This window comes from Mus caroli, chromosome 11 (assembly GCF_900094665.2).
Source record: "Mus caroli chromosome 11, CAROLI_EIJ_v1.1, whole genome shotgun sequence".
NCBI lineage: Eukaryota > Metazoa > Chordata > Mammalia > Rodentia > Muridae > Mus > Mus caroli.
Window position 1 is genome coordinate 622,846 of NC_034580.1, and position 14,417 is coordinate 637,262.

Sequence of the window (14,417 nt, forward strand, 5' to 3'; positions counted from 1 at the left end):
TATCACATCTTCTTTACCCATTTGTGAGTTGATGGACATCCATCTGGTTCTGTTTTTCATTGTTTTGAATAGAGCAGTAAGAAGCATGCTGTGCAAGTGTCTCTGTGGGAGGAGCTCTGGGTCTTTTGGGTTTACCCCTGGGCGTAGAGCAGCTGCCAGGTCATGGGTAGCTCTGTCTGCAGTTTCCTGAGGAACCAGTACACTGATCTCCGTGGTGGCTGCATCAGCTGGCTTCTTCTTTACCCAGGTCCTCACCAGCATCAGCTGTCATTTGTTTCCCAGTTGACAGGCGCTCCCTCTGGGAGGGCAGGTGTTAGGTGCTCCCGCTGGGAGGACAGGTGCTCCCCTGGGAGGACAGGTGTTCCCGCTGGGAGGACAGGCGCTCCCTCTGGGAGGACAGGTGTTAGGTGCTCCCGCTGGGAGGACAGGTGCTCCCCTGGGAGGACAGGTGTTCCCGCTGGGAGGACAGGTGTTCCCGCTGGGAGGACAGGTGCTCCCCTGGGAGGACAGGTGTTCCCGCTGGGAGGACAGGCGCTCCCTCTGGGAGGGCAGGTGTTAGGTGCTCCCGCTGGGAGGACAGGTGCTCCCCTGGGAGGATATCATCTCAAACCAGTTTTAATTTGCATTTCCCTGAGGGTGATTACTTTTTCAAGAATTTACTGGCCATATGCTTTCTGCTTTTAATTTTTTTTAATGATTTTTTTTGTGAAGGGGTGTGTTTTGTTTTATGAGGGAGTGCACACACAGACACGGCGGGGGGAGGCGGGAAGCAGAAGATAAGTTTGTGGAGTTGGTCCTTTCCTTCCATCTGTAGATGGCTGTGACCCTTGTGTGGCCCTGAGCCCTCCTGCTCCCATTCTCCCCACCCCACCCCCACCCCCGTCGGGTCTGGCTAGCTCGCTACTCCACCCGGTGATGGGGTGATTTGTTTTGGACATTTACTTTTTCAGTTCTTCACTCCTTTTAGATGTTAGCCCCTGTTCCCTGTTCCCCACCTTATGCTATGGCTGTGTCTTCATCCCTGTGAGCCTTTCCTTTGCTTTGAAGGAGATTCTCGGGGCCCTGCAATCTGTCCTGTCAATGACTGGGACTTCCCTTTCAGGAAGCCCTTAGCCCACATCTACATTGGGAAGCATTCTCTGCTTTCTGCTAGCAGTTTGAAAGTTTTAGGCATTATCTACTTGCTCCATTTGGAGGTTCGGGGTGAAAGACAGAAATCTGGCTTGGTTTGTGTGGGGAGTGGGTGTGGCAGTAGTCCCAAGATGGGGCCGGGACTGCAGCCAAGTCTTATGACTTGCACCTGACTTCCTCATACACCTGAAAATAAGCCACGTCCATCGTGAGAGCTGCGCAGGCGCACCATGACGCAAGATCAGGCCATTTGACGAAGGCCAATACACTGAGATTACTCAGACTGGGCTGATGGGGCGTGGTTGAGGGGTTATATAAGGGATTGCGATTGGGGGCGAGAGAGAGATTCCTGCATGCATGTTGAAAGGTTCCTGAATAAACTGCTTTGAGAAGAACACTGTGTCATCGCTCTTTTCTGCTGGTCGGAGACAGAAGCGACAGGCTTGTGATTTGGGGCTGCAGCTTTATGACTTTGTGTCTGATTCTGCACACGTCTAATGATCTGCTTGTCTGTTTTTATTCCAGTACCATGGGGTCACTGCTACCGTGGCTTTGTGGTACAATTTGAGGTCAGATTTTGTGATTCCCCCCCGAACCTACCTCCCTGCTCTTTTTGTTTAGAATTTGCTTTGAAATTTAAAGAACATGGGAGGATCTATCCTGGTAGCTGCCAAGGTATATGGTAGCAGCTTTGGCTGTTTGGGGTCTTTTATCTTTCTGTGAATTTTAAGATTTTTTTTTCTAGTTCTGTGAAAAATGTCATTGGAATTTTGATGGTAATTAAATTGATTTTTGTTGTTGTTGTTTTTCAAGACAGGGTTTCTCTGTGTAGCCCTGGCTGTCCTGGAACTCACTCTGTAGACCAGGCTGGCCTCGAACTCAGCAATCCACCTGTCTCTACCTCCCAAGTGCTGGGATTAAAGGCGTGAACCACCACGCCCAGCTCGGTAATTAAATTGAATCTCTAGCTTGTCTTTGATAAACAGCCATTTGTGCAGCATTAATCCTGCCCACTCATCGACACGGAATAGTCTTCCATGTTCTAGTGTCTTCTTTAATTTCTTCAATGTTTTAAAGTTTTCACCCCAACTCTCACACCTTGTTTAAGTTCATTACCAGTATTTTTTTAAAAGCCATTGTGAATGGGATCTTTCCCTTCAATTCTTTCTCAGCAAATTCACTTTTAAAAAAAGTTATGGTTTTTTTTTTATGTGTGCATCTTGTCTTCATATATGTCTGTGTACCACATGCATTCAGTACCCACAGATGCCAGAAAAGGTGTTGGAGCATCTGAAACTGATTTACAGATAATTGTAAACTGCCATGTGGGTGCTGGGAATTGAACCCGGGTCCTATGGAAGAATCGCCAGCACTCTTAACTGTAACTGTAATTTTTTCAAAACCTTTTTTTTTTTTTTTGAGATGCACAGGACACAGTCTTTTGTGTATCACCACAGGTCTGGAACATGGGATCCCACCAAGCTTGGCTTCAGATGGTCCTGACCCTCTCCTCCCTTCTCTGGGGCCATCAGGTGTCTCCATCTCCATCAGATGCAGCCGTGTGCCTCTACAGAAGGTTAGGTTACAGGGAGGGGGCACAGATCTCAAAAAAGGGCTCTCAGAGAGAACCCTTTTTCCTCACACAAATCAACTGCCTGAGTTTGGGGGCTGCCAGGCCCTGGGGATTTGTGTGTGTGTGTGTGTGTCTGTGTGTGTGTGTCTGTGTGTGTGTCTGTGTGTGTGTATGTGTGTGAGTGTGTCTGTGTGTGTGTGTGTGTGTATGTATGTGTGTCTGTGTGTGTGTCTGTGTATGTGTGTATGTCTGTGTGTGTGTGTGTGTATGTGTGTGTATGTCTGTGTATGTGTGTGTGTGTGTATGATCCTAGTTTGGTTGGATTCTCTGAAGGCTCACTGGAAAACCAGCCCGGGGTCCTCCTCCAAGGGAGTTCACATTTCTCCTGGGTGTCATGATTTGTGTCCTTGGGAACCAGCAGCCTGTTGGAAGGAGCGCTGGCTCACTTGTCTTTCTAGCGGGTTCTTTTCTGGTCCTGGTCTGTTTAGCAGACCTTGTTGCTGGTCCTTGTTGCTGTTTAGCAGCCTCCATGCTGGTAGGTTCAGATGCTTTGTGCTTTCTTCTTGAGAACTTGAAGGGAGAACAAGGAGAAGCCTACAGGAGCCATATGGGGACCCTGGGGGTGGAGAGTGAGGGTGGAGGTATGCCAGCACCCAGCTGTAAGAGATCAAAGCACCCACACATCAGACCCTAAGCTCTTACCCTCCTGACTCTGAGTGTGGGTAGGTGCTGATTGGGGGTTCATGGCAGGGGATAGAGGGGGTCCCCCTCTGAGAAGGGGCCCTTGGTCTTTCTCGGGTATACAAACTTGAGTAGAAGTCTTCTCAAATTGCAGTTGAGAGTCCCCGAGAAATACAGCGGGAATATGGAGGCCATCTGGGGAGCCTGGACTTGTTCCCTGGGAGGGAAAAGGAGTTGATTCTCTGGGAAAGACCTGAAGCATGAGAAAGAAAGAGCTTTATCCCCTGGGGATGGGAGGGCTCAAATCCTATTTTTAGTGATGCTTCCTAAACACTTTCACCTCCCTTGTAGCCCACCACCCACCAGAGGTAGTAGAAAAGAAAGGATATAGGGGATGTGGACATGTTTAGAAAGGTTCTTTGGAGCAACTCTTGTCTATTGTCTGGAAATTGGCAGTTCAGTTCACAGGTCAGCAGCGGCAGCTCGATCCACTCGTAACACCCCACGGATACACCAGCAGTCCAGTTTGGTAGTCAGGTAAGCAACAGTGGTGTCACAACCTAGCAGAGACAGCCAGGCCTCAGTCCCGGCTGGAGTCAGCAGGAGTCGGCTGGAGTCAGCAGGAACACCAGGAGGAGCTCTGGGTTGTGTCTCTCTCGGGAAAGCTAAGATCAGTGTCAACTTGAGACCCACAAGTGTTGCACATACCAGCAAGCCAAGCTCAGTAGGATCCTATTTATACCCTCCAAACATCATGTGTCCTCCATGTGCCTTGCCTTAGCACATGCATCCAATCAGCCTGAGTTTGTGGATGTGGTAGAAACTTCAGCACGCCACCAGGAGGTCTTTGGTGCATTTCTCTCTATGAAGTCCCAACAAACGCAGCTCAACTATGCAGTGTACGGTGGACCAATGCATGTATGTCGTTAGCAAAGTATCCTTCATTACATGTCTTTTCATATGCTTGCATTAGCAGAACACCATCCTCTCTCCTGTGTCTCAGCAAAACATTCCTTCACGTGTTTGCCCTGGCAAACACCATCCAACCGACTTTCCAAAGAACCGTTAAGTTTCCACTTCACTTAACTGCTGAGCCGTTGCTCCAGGCCAGCAAATTCATTTTTGTTATATAAAAAGGCTACTGAGTTTCGTATATTGCTTTTGCATATGGCTGCTTTGCAGAAAGTGTTTATCAGGCCTAAAGCTATTCTTGGTGGGATTTTTTGAGAGTCTTTAAGCTCAGGACTAGGTCATCTTTTCTCATTTGCATCTGTTTTCTTCCTCTTGTCTTATTGCTCTCTAGCTAAGACTCAAAACACTGGCTCTCAACGTTGAATGTGCACTCTTTTCCCATTCTTGAGTTTAGGGAAAACACTTGATTTTTCTCCACTAGTGACATTGGCTATACATGTGACATAATCGTGTTCCTTCTATTCCTTGTTTCTCTAAGGATTTTATCAGGACCTGTGTTAGACTTTCCTGGATCTCTTGAGATGATCATGTGATTTCTGGTTTTAGGTTTGTGTTTTGGAGACAGGTCTTTCTAAATATCTCGGGCTGGCACTGAACATGTTCCTGCCACAGATGGTGTTAGAATTGTAGGTGGAGGCCCGTTGGCTGGCTCAGACATTGCCTTCTTATGTAGACACTCTCACGTGAGCAGTGAGATCTGGGAACAAATGGCTCATCAGCATGCCAGCCATTCATCTTAGACCAAATGTGCTCTCTGAATGCAGTCAAAAATCTAGGGCAAGGGTCCTGGCCTCAGGAGTCCCAGCAGGCTTGACTCCACTACTGTCCTGACACGACATGCTAGCTAAAGAGGAGCCTCAAAAGCAGAGAAAAGGAAGCTAAGTCAACATGGCCATGCTGGGAAGCACAGATGAAGGGCTCCAGTGGCCACGCGCCTGTCTTCTGGGCAGACATGATCTCTCGGTCCAATGCATGAAGAATCGGGCTGGGAGCAGGAACTCTTCACATGAGTCCTGGCCAGCGTCCTGCCCGGCTAAGCATCATCTCAGTTCCAGGAGTACAAGAGTTTCAAAGACGTCCTTATTGGTTGAAGGGACATTCCAATTCCCAAGTTATCCTTTTGGGGTGATTTTTAGGAGGGTGTGATCCATCTGTAAGGCTCTGCTGTTCCCAGGCTCAAGATGACTGCCGGATTTAAAACAATGATTGAAGACAACATGCCTTTGGGGGAGGGGCAGTCTAGAGCAGGGCATTATAATTATAAAGCACGAGCCAGAGTCAGATCATAAAAGTCATACCTTCATGGCAGAAGGGGGATCAGATAGGTTGGGAACCAACTGTTTTTGGATGGGGCTTCTTTGAGTGATCACTGCCTGTGTGTGCGGCTAAGCCAGTGATCAACCCAAAGAAAAGGACACAGAAATGACGGCAGCAGCACCAGGCTTTGTCCCTGGTTTTAGTTTCCTTCTAAGCTCAAGTGGGTAGTCAGTGCTTTCCAGCCAAAGTGCTTCTAAGAACATTGGTGGTTTGAATAGGAATGGCTCCCCCATCAACACATGTCTTTGAATGCTTGGCCCATAGTGGGTGGTACTGTTACAAGGTATGACCTTGTTGGTGTAGGTGTGACTTTGTTGGAGTGTGTCACTGTGTGTGGGGTGGGAAAGGCTTTGAGATCTCTTATGCTCAAGCTACACCCAGTGCAGCAGACAGTCTCCTCTTAACCACCTTTGGATCAAAATGTGGAACTCCGCTCCTTCTCCAGCACTTCTGCCTGCACGCTGCCATGTTTTCTACCATGATGATAATGAACTAAACCTCTGAAGTGTAAGCCAACCCTCATTAAATGTTTTCCTTTAAAAGGGTTGCTGCCGTCATTGTGTCTCTTCACAGCAATGGAAACCTTAAGACAAACATGTTGTGGAACTAAGGCTCCTTGCCACTAAGATTTTATGGCCCAGGGGACCATTAGAAGCAATGGCCTGTGTCTGTAGTGACCTGCCTTTACTGAATCCTACAGACGAATCCATAAGGATGAATGTCCTCAGTCCCCACTCTTTGAGGTTAAACGGACTTGACTCGATGGATTTGTAAGATACTGTAACACCTGGGAAAACATTCAAAATGAGGACTGGGGAGGTGGCTCACTGAGATTGCAAGGTAATGGGGGCCACTCCTATTTCTTGCAAGCTCGAGGACCTGAGACTGAATACTCAGAACCCACCTAAAAGCCAGGTGCAGCAGCACACATCTATAATTCCAGTGTTTCTATGGCAAGGCACAAGAAACACAAGAATCTGAGGAAGCTTATGAGTCAATTAGCCTGGAATATACAGCAGCAAGGGACAAAAGAGTGGTTCTAACTTAAACAGGATAGGAAGTGGTACACACATACACATACATACACACACACACACCATTGCAAAATACATATTTTGATCTTTGGGAAAGCCTGCATTCAACACTTCCTGGAGGAGTTGTGATATGGGTGACTCCCTACTCCTCCCCAGGTCTCAGGCACTGCCAATAGATACTTCAAATCTACAGCCACTCTGGGAGGCAGATCAGTAATTTCTTAGAAGGCTGAAACATGCATCTGTTCTGTGATGCAATCATCTGACTCCTGGGTACATTACCCCAAAGAAGAGAGTATGAATCGACACAGTGAACTGAACACATGTGTTCACATCAGCTTCTGTGTCCTGGGCAAACACTGAAACCCACTCAACATCCATCAACAAACAATGGCTAACTTGGCACACTGCTTAGCAATAGAAGCAGCAAGCTAGAGATATAAAGACAAAAATAAATCTCAAAGTGGCTATGCTGGGTGGGAGGAGCCAGTTACAGGATGCACGCTGTGCGCTCCCGTTTGTATTAAGTTCTAGGGCTGGAGAGACAGCTCAGAGAGTATGGCGCTTGCTGCCAAGCCTGACGACTGGAGTGTGAGCCCCAGGGTCCACACAGTAGGAGGAGAGAACACACAAGTTGTCCTCTGACTTTTATGTGTGCACCAAGCGTGCAATGACACAATAAATATAATGACAAAATCAAATGGAATAATTTCTAGAAAGTGCAAGCTAACCATTGTGCTAGAAGGTTTGTGATCACCTGAGGAGATGGGAGAACCTGGGAGGAATTTAAAAGGGTAGAGGAGATTTGGAGAGTGAGAAATGTTAACATTATCAAAGGACCATGGTGATTATTTTCAGGGTATATCTGTTGGCCAAACTTACTACACTGCCTCCTTTCAATATAAGCACACATTGCCAGTCAGTCACACCTCAGCAAAGAGTTTTCCAAAGAGTTTTATTGAAGACAAAGGAAACACATGCTCGCCGGGAAACCTGGGGATGGGTCTTCCAGCTCACTCTACTGGAGTGAATGCACGGCTCAGCACCACAAGGGGCCAGTCCCTGGGAACCTCAGTCTGGCTAGCTGGAGGTGTTCCGACGAGATTCGATTCCAAGGCAGAAGTGCCTCATTTTCTCCTACTGTTACTTTTAATCAGGAAGGTCTCCCTGAATGTCCAGAATGAATTCACGCTTACAGACGCCTGCCTGTGTGGTCTCACCATTCAATCACACAACCCAGTCCCGGAATCAGTATTGTGCCAAACAAGTCATGTGCTAATCCAGTACACCTTTCAAGGTTATCTCTCTCCTCAACACCTATTTACTTCAATATTCCTTTTAGAATAATGTTCTTAAGGCAGCCTAACCTCTAGTTAGAATAGATTGTAGCTGTGGACACAGTTCTCATTAGCTTGCTGCCACAGGAAGTTAATTTACTCTGTGTACCAGAGTACAGGATGTTCACAGATAGGCCTTTAGTGCAATAGAGATTTAGGTCAGTCGAAAACAGCAGTTTTAGGTAAGCATTGCATGCCGGAGGCTAATCATCATAACTGCAGTGAATCATAGTTTTCATTAACAAAAGCGAAGGTTCTGTGTGATTCAAAAGAGGAGGAGGAAGAGGAGAGAGAAGGAAGAAGGGAAGGAAGAGCTGGTATCTATCTTGCTTTGAGTCACCTTGGGACTCTGAAGAAAGTTCTGGCCAGCAAGAAGCCCTAAGCAGGTGCAGGTGGCTGATCTTGACCCTAAAACCTTCAACACAGGAAACAGAGCAAACTTTCAGTCTTTGCAAATCAGTTCCCACACTCCATTGCAACAGGAAGAGACTAAGACGACGATGGGTGAACGGGACACAGTTGGTTGCATTTACCACGAAATGACCCAGCCCACCACTTGCTACCTAAGTCTTGGCCTTGATTTCTAAAGCTAATTCCAAACACAAGAAAATGCTTGGTTCTGATGTTTATTATTTTTTTGAAGAACCATTTTTTGAGCAGATGTTTGTCCTGGCTAACCTTAAATGTCAACTTGATATGGCCTAGCACCATCCGCGAAAAGAAGCTTCAATCAGACTGCCTACATCAGACGGGCCTTCTGGGTATGTCCGTGGGAAGAGACTGGCTTGACTTTCAATTCATGGAGAAGGGCCCAGCCCACTGTGGGTGGCACCATCCCTAGGCAGATGGGCCTGGACTAGATAAGAAAGCTTGCTTATAAATGAACAGAAAGCAGCATTGTTCCATGGCCTCTGCTTTGAGTTTCTGCCCTGACTTCTTTCACTAATGGACTGTGATGTGGAAATACTGGCCAAATAAACCCTTCCAGAGTATTTCATCACAACAGGAAGGAAATTAGAAAAATATCCATCACCTGAGACCACCAAATACCAAAGGATAAGGATGCTGCCTAAGTTGACAGACTGAGGAGGCCGAGCCACTAAGGTGATCCAGCCCAAGCTCTAGGCCCTGCCCCTGACAATGTGTCTGAATAAGCCATGCGTGCAATGGGGCAGCTACTGTGCCACACACATCAAGCCTGGGAGTGGTTTCCCAGGATGCTTTTCCACACTATGGCTACAGCACCCATTTGCCCGCTAGGCTTGTCTTCTACAACTGGATCTGAACTCACAATTCTCTGACTGGCTGAGCTGGGAAAGGAGCCACTTGCAATCTCCAGGCTCAAGAAGCAGCTGCCCGCCTTATGCTCTGGCCCCTGAGGGTGGCAGTGAAGAGCTACTGGGTAGGCTGGAGGTGGTCAAGGAAGGTTCCGCGGGACCTAGGACATAGGGCAGGGCTTATGTCCTTTATGACACACTCAGGTGACCCTCAGATCAAAGCTGGCAACCTGCTTGGAGAGGTTTTGCCACCTGTTGTGGATAAATCTGAAGCTGGATATAGCCAGGGTCAGCCGGGCCACCCCATACAGCAAAGCTGTAGCAGAACAAAGAAGCCAGTCTGCAGAGGGCAAAGACACAGAGGGACCCGGGAGAGACCAGCAATAGAAGTGGAATTAAGAATCACTGTCCGTACAATCCTCCGGGGACACTCTCCCTACACTCTGCATAACATCTCTGGTTTTAAAGCACACTGCCTGGGATATAGTTCCCAACACCAACGGGCCCTGTATAGAAACACACACACACACACACACACACACGGACACGGACACGGACACGGACACGGACACAAACACGTACAGACATCTCTCTCTCCGAAGCCATTTCCAATCATCTGTCTCACATCTGCATTGGACCAACATATATCTCATTCAAATCTATGGTCAGCCGAGGAGCCCATGACAGTGTGGGCAATGACTGAGTTTCCCAGCAGCCCCTTGTGGCCCTCTCTTGCCTGGTTGTTTTGTGTTTCTGTCTTATTGTCCCTCTTGCTGCTATTTGCCCTCAAAGCCATCTTGAGATGTAGATGTTTTTCCTTGGTTTCCCACTGGTGGGAAAGACAACGGAGGCTTAATGAGCTGAGGGCCTTGTCTAAAGTCTTGTAGAAATTCAAGGGTAAAGTCCCAAATTTTACACTTTTTAGTTAGACCACACCTGTTCATGCCACCAGGCAATGAGGCTCTGCACCGGCTTTGTGCTGTGTAGATAGCAGCCCTGACCTTTGGGAGTGTATCACTAGCCCAGATAGACAAAGTGGATGCACAAGGCACCAGGGAAGGGCTGCAGCTCAAGTGTCACTCACCTCGGGCTAAGGCCAAGTGTGACAGTCTGGTAGCTAATGACAACAATGCACGGGTCCGTCTGACTTGTTAATCATAAAGGCCCGAGTTCTTTTATGCTTCAAGGAAGTTGTTAGCAATCAAGGCAGCTGGCCCGTCAGGAAAATGATGCTCACGGCACTGTAAGGGTGAGAAGGTCTCCCTGAGGCAGTGGCTTCTGCTTCCCAAAATGCCTGCTTCTATCCTGCTGGGCTCAACTGAGGCCCTGAGATTCGAGCCCAGGTCAGAATGTCTGCTCCCTACCACCCACACTGGGAAAAGCCAAGTCTGAGGACAGACCATCTCCACCTTTCATGCATCGCATCTATCTGAGCTCTGGTCGCCCTGAGCCTCTTTCAGGCAGCACTGATTTATGTGGGCCCCTCAGCAAGCCCCAGCTACCTGTGTGGGTCAGAGGGTCGTACCTAAAGCAATCCATTTGCCTCCCTACATATTGGCAGGCCTTCTGTGCTGCTTTGGGTCAGCAGCTCTTCCACTCAGCCACAGCACCACCAAGTTCTCCCCAGCCACCAAGGCCAAGCCCTCGGGAGACTGTGCCTGGGGCCCCCTTCTCAAGCCCTCGGGAGACTGTGCCTGGGGCCCCCTTCTCAAGCCCTCGGGAGACTGTGCCTGGGGCCCCCTTCTCAAGCCCTCAGGAGGCTGTGCCTGGGGTCCCCTTCTCTGAGAAGATCCGAAATCTTCCCAGCAAGATTTCTTACCTTCCCCGGGCCTGCCCAGAAGCCAGTTCCTCCGCTGGAAGCCAACACTGGGTCTTTTCTCAGCTCTCTGTACCCCCACTTCTACCTCCCTTACACACTGCGGGACTCAGGAAAAAAAACTTGGCTCCTTTAAGCAAACCACCTTCCAGTGTAGATTTTATAGATATGGGTGTCATGTTTCGATAAGAACAAAACCAAACCCTTCTCCTTTAAAGCTACATGGATGAGTTGGGCCTAGTGCCATAGGCCTGCAATCCTGGCTACTTTGGGGGTGAAGTTCAAAGCTAGCCTGGGCAACATCGCAAAACCTTGTCTCAAAATGTAAAGGGGGAGGGGCTTGCCTAGTATGCATAGGCACTAGGTACAATCCCCAGGGGTCGGGGATGGAGTGGCCGATGTATGCCTGAACCAGGGGAAGCTTCCAGACAAGACTGGCTGTGACTTCTGGACAGGTAGTGTCTGTGTGATGAGTATACATAGGTTCCTCGGTTTATGTCTTAATTCTCCACAACAATTAAAGAAAAGGCTTTACAATCCCACCCCCAAGGTTCTACAGCCCCCTCACACCTGTTGCTTTCAAGTCAATGACAACTTCCTATGAGACGCTGCTCAAGGTCTTCTCTGCTAAGAGTGTTCCAGAATTATATCTGTCCCCAGCCCGTCCTGTGCTTGATTTAATTACAACCCAGAAACCTTCAGTTCTCAGCTGCAGATCCGTCCCCCTCTTGGCACACACAACTCCCAGCACTCAGGAGGCTGAGACAGGATTCCGAATCTGAAGCCAGCCTGGGTTATTACACACAGTAAGTCCCAGGCCAGCATGAGCTGCACAGCCTGTCCTTGTCTCAAAAGAAACTGAAGGGGCTGGAGATCTGGTTTATCAGCTAAGAGCACTGGCTGCTCTTCTAGAAGACCCCAGGTTCTAGTTCCAGCACCCACAGGGTGGCTTATAACCACCTATAACTCCATTCCCAGGCGATCTGGTGCCCTCTTCTGGCCTCTGAAGACACTGCATACACACAGTGCACAGACAGGGTGTCAAAACACCCACACACATAAAATCGGAATGAAAATAAATGGCGGGAGGGTGACACCACATTTCAGAAAGCCATTCCTCATGTACAAGGGGAGAAGTGTCATGTGTGCTAGCCACTTATGACACAGACTGAAAGTTCCAAGAGTGCTGTTTACAAAGCCATGCTGACCCCACACTCCCCACCTTGGCACCATCCCCGACAGGAAGAAAGCTTTCCGAGCCTTACCTTTTTAGAGGATGTTCATCTTGGGGTGATAGGCTGGTAGGCTGGCAGATGTTCCTTAGGGTAGGCCCCCAGGGCCACCAGCCACCCCTGCCCCAGCACTGCCCAGCTGCCTGCCTGCTCTCTCTAGTGGCAGAGTCTAGGCTGGTGAGAACATTCTGACACTAGACTATGACATCAGAATAGGCTGCGACCTCAGAGCTGTGACAGGAATGCTAACAGGGTATAAGGCAGGAGAAAGAAAACCCTAGAACCTGACTAGCCCCCTAGAAGTAAAGCCCCAGACAAGAAGGTGGCTGGCCCTGTGCTCGGGTCTTAGAGTTTCCCAGACATCCCTCCCCTCTGAAGATAGTCTAAAAATGAGTCAAATGCACTGAACAATGTTGCTATCCATTTAGAAAGAAGGCAAAGAGCCGGGCGTGGTGGCGCACGCCTTTAATCCCAGCACTCGGGAGGCAGAGGCAGGCGGATTTCTGAGTTCGAGGCCAGCCTGGTCTACAAAGTGAGTNCCTGGTCTACAAAGTGAGTGCCAGGACAGCCAGGGCTACACAGAGAAACCCTGTCTCGAAAAACCAAAAAAAAAAAAAAAAAAAAAAAGAAAGAAGGCAAGTGCAGGAACCATCCTCTAGCGCCCCCTTGTGTTAATTTAAGGGATAGTCTTATTTGCTCACCAGGTGGTTTGCCTGCAGACCAGGAGGATCAGGGCAGAGACCCCAAGAAGACCAGGTATCACACTGCCCAGGACAGGATTAAGTGCAGGCTGATAGAAAGTTACCACTGTGCTAACACTACATGTCAAAAATGACACAGCCATGTCAACCTGACAGAATTCAATACCATGTCTGGTGAAAGCTAGTGTTTGAATTCTACATACACAACACACAAAAAATACAATTTGCTAAAATGGGACAATGTGAGCCATCCTACGTGGAAAAGCTTGTTAAACTAGGGCTTGCTCTTGGTCCCATGCTGGTTTGTAACTCAATAAAGGAGCCCAAGCTGGTCTCTAATTCTCTATCTTCCTGCCTCCACTTCCCCAAGTGTGGTATAGGTGTGTGCCCCCATGACCAACTTGACAACCTAAAAATCAAACAAGCAAGGAAATAACACAGGATGACACGTTGCTGACAGTTAAGGATTTTTTTCCTACAGCTCTATTGTGTAGTTTGCAAACAGAGTCTATTTCTCCCATTCTGATCGGGTGCCTTTGCCACCCTTCCCCGCCCTTCCCTGCTTACTTTGCTAGCTATGATCATCAGTGAGAGGTGAGAGTCTGGGCAAGAGTGGACAGCTTTGAGTTTTCTCTGCACATCTCCAAGAAGCACCCAGCATCCACAGTGTGAGGTGGGCTTTTGGAAGTTGCCCTTAATGCAATGGAGGTGATTCCTAGTTTACTGGGCTCTCAACAGACATGGCATTGAGTCCTGATGAGTGAGCTAACAGGGTTGTGTCACCACAGTGCTCACTTAGACCCATCTTCAAACGCTGACATTACGTTGCACTCCTGGCACAAGTCTGTCTTGACCATGGTGAATTGTCCTATTTATATTTTTCTGGACTCTGACTGCTAATATTTTGAAGATTTTTAAAAACCATGTTCACAACAAACATTGAACTGCAGCTCTCCTGTACCATTTGTCTGGTTTTGTATCAAGGCAACTCCGTTTTTATACAATGGCCTGGGAATCTCTCCATGTTTTCTAGAAGACAATGTGTGTACGTAGTATTGTTTATTTTACAAATGTTTTATAGAATTTACTAGTGAAGTCGCCTAGGCATGAGATAGCTGGACGTGAGCCCAGAGTTCATAAGCAATTTAATGTTTTTCTGAGACAGATTTCACTGTGTAGTCCATGCTTGCCCTGGCTGTCCATCCTCCTGCCTCAGCCTCATGAGTGCTGGGATTATAGGCATGCACTACCATGCTTGGCCCTATAAAGACTTATTGGGGTCATTTTACCAAATATGCATCTGTTCTCTCTCTCTCTCTCTCTCTCTCTCTCTCTCTCTCTCTCTC

The 14,417-nt window shown here is 48.2% G+C and overlaps 1 protein-coding gene across 3 annotated transcripts in view; it reads right to left on the reverse strand.

Annotated features, from left to right (window-relative positions):
* Window positions 1-14,417, reverse strand: part of Osbp2 (oxysterol binding protein 2) — a 158,873-nt gene that overhangs the window by 87,614 nt on the left and 56,842 nt on the right. Inside the window, exon 1 of one of the 3 annotated variants that reach the window (XM_021177842.2) lies at window positions 10,407-10,452. The exons of the other annotated variants lie outside the window; for them this stretch is intronic. The gene's annotated coding sequence lies outside the window, so the exon portion shown is untranslated. Of the gene's footprint in view, window positions 1-10,406; window positions 10,453-14,417 lie in introns of those variants that run through there. 3 annotated transcript variants of the gene reach the window in all.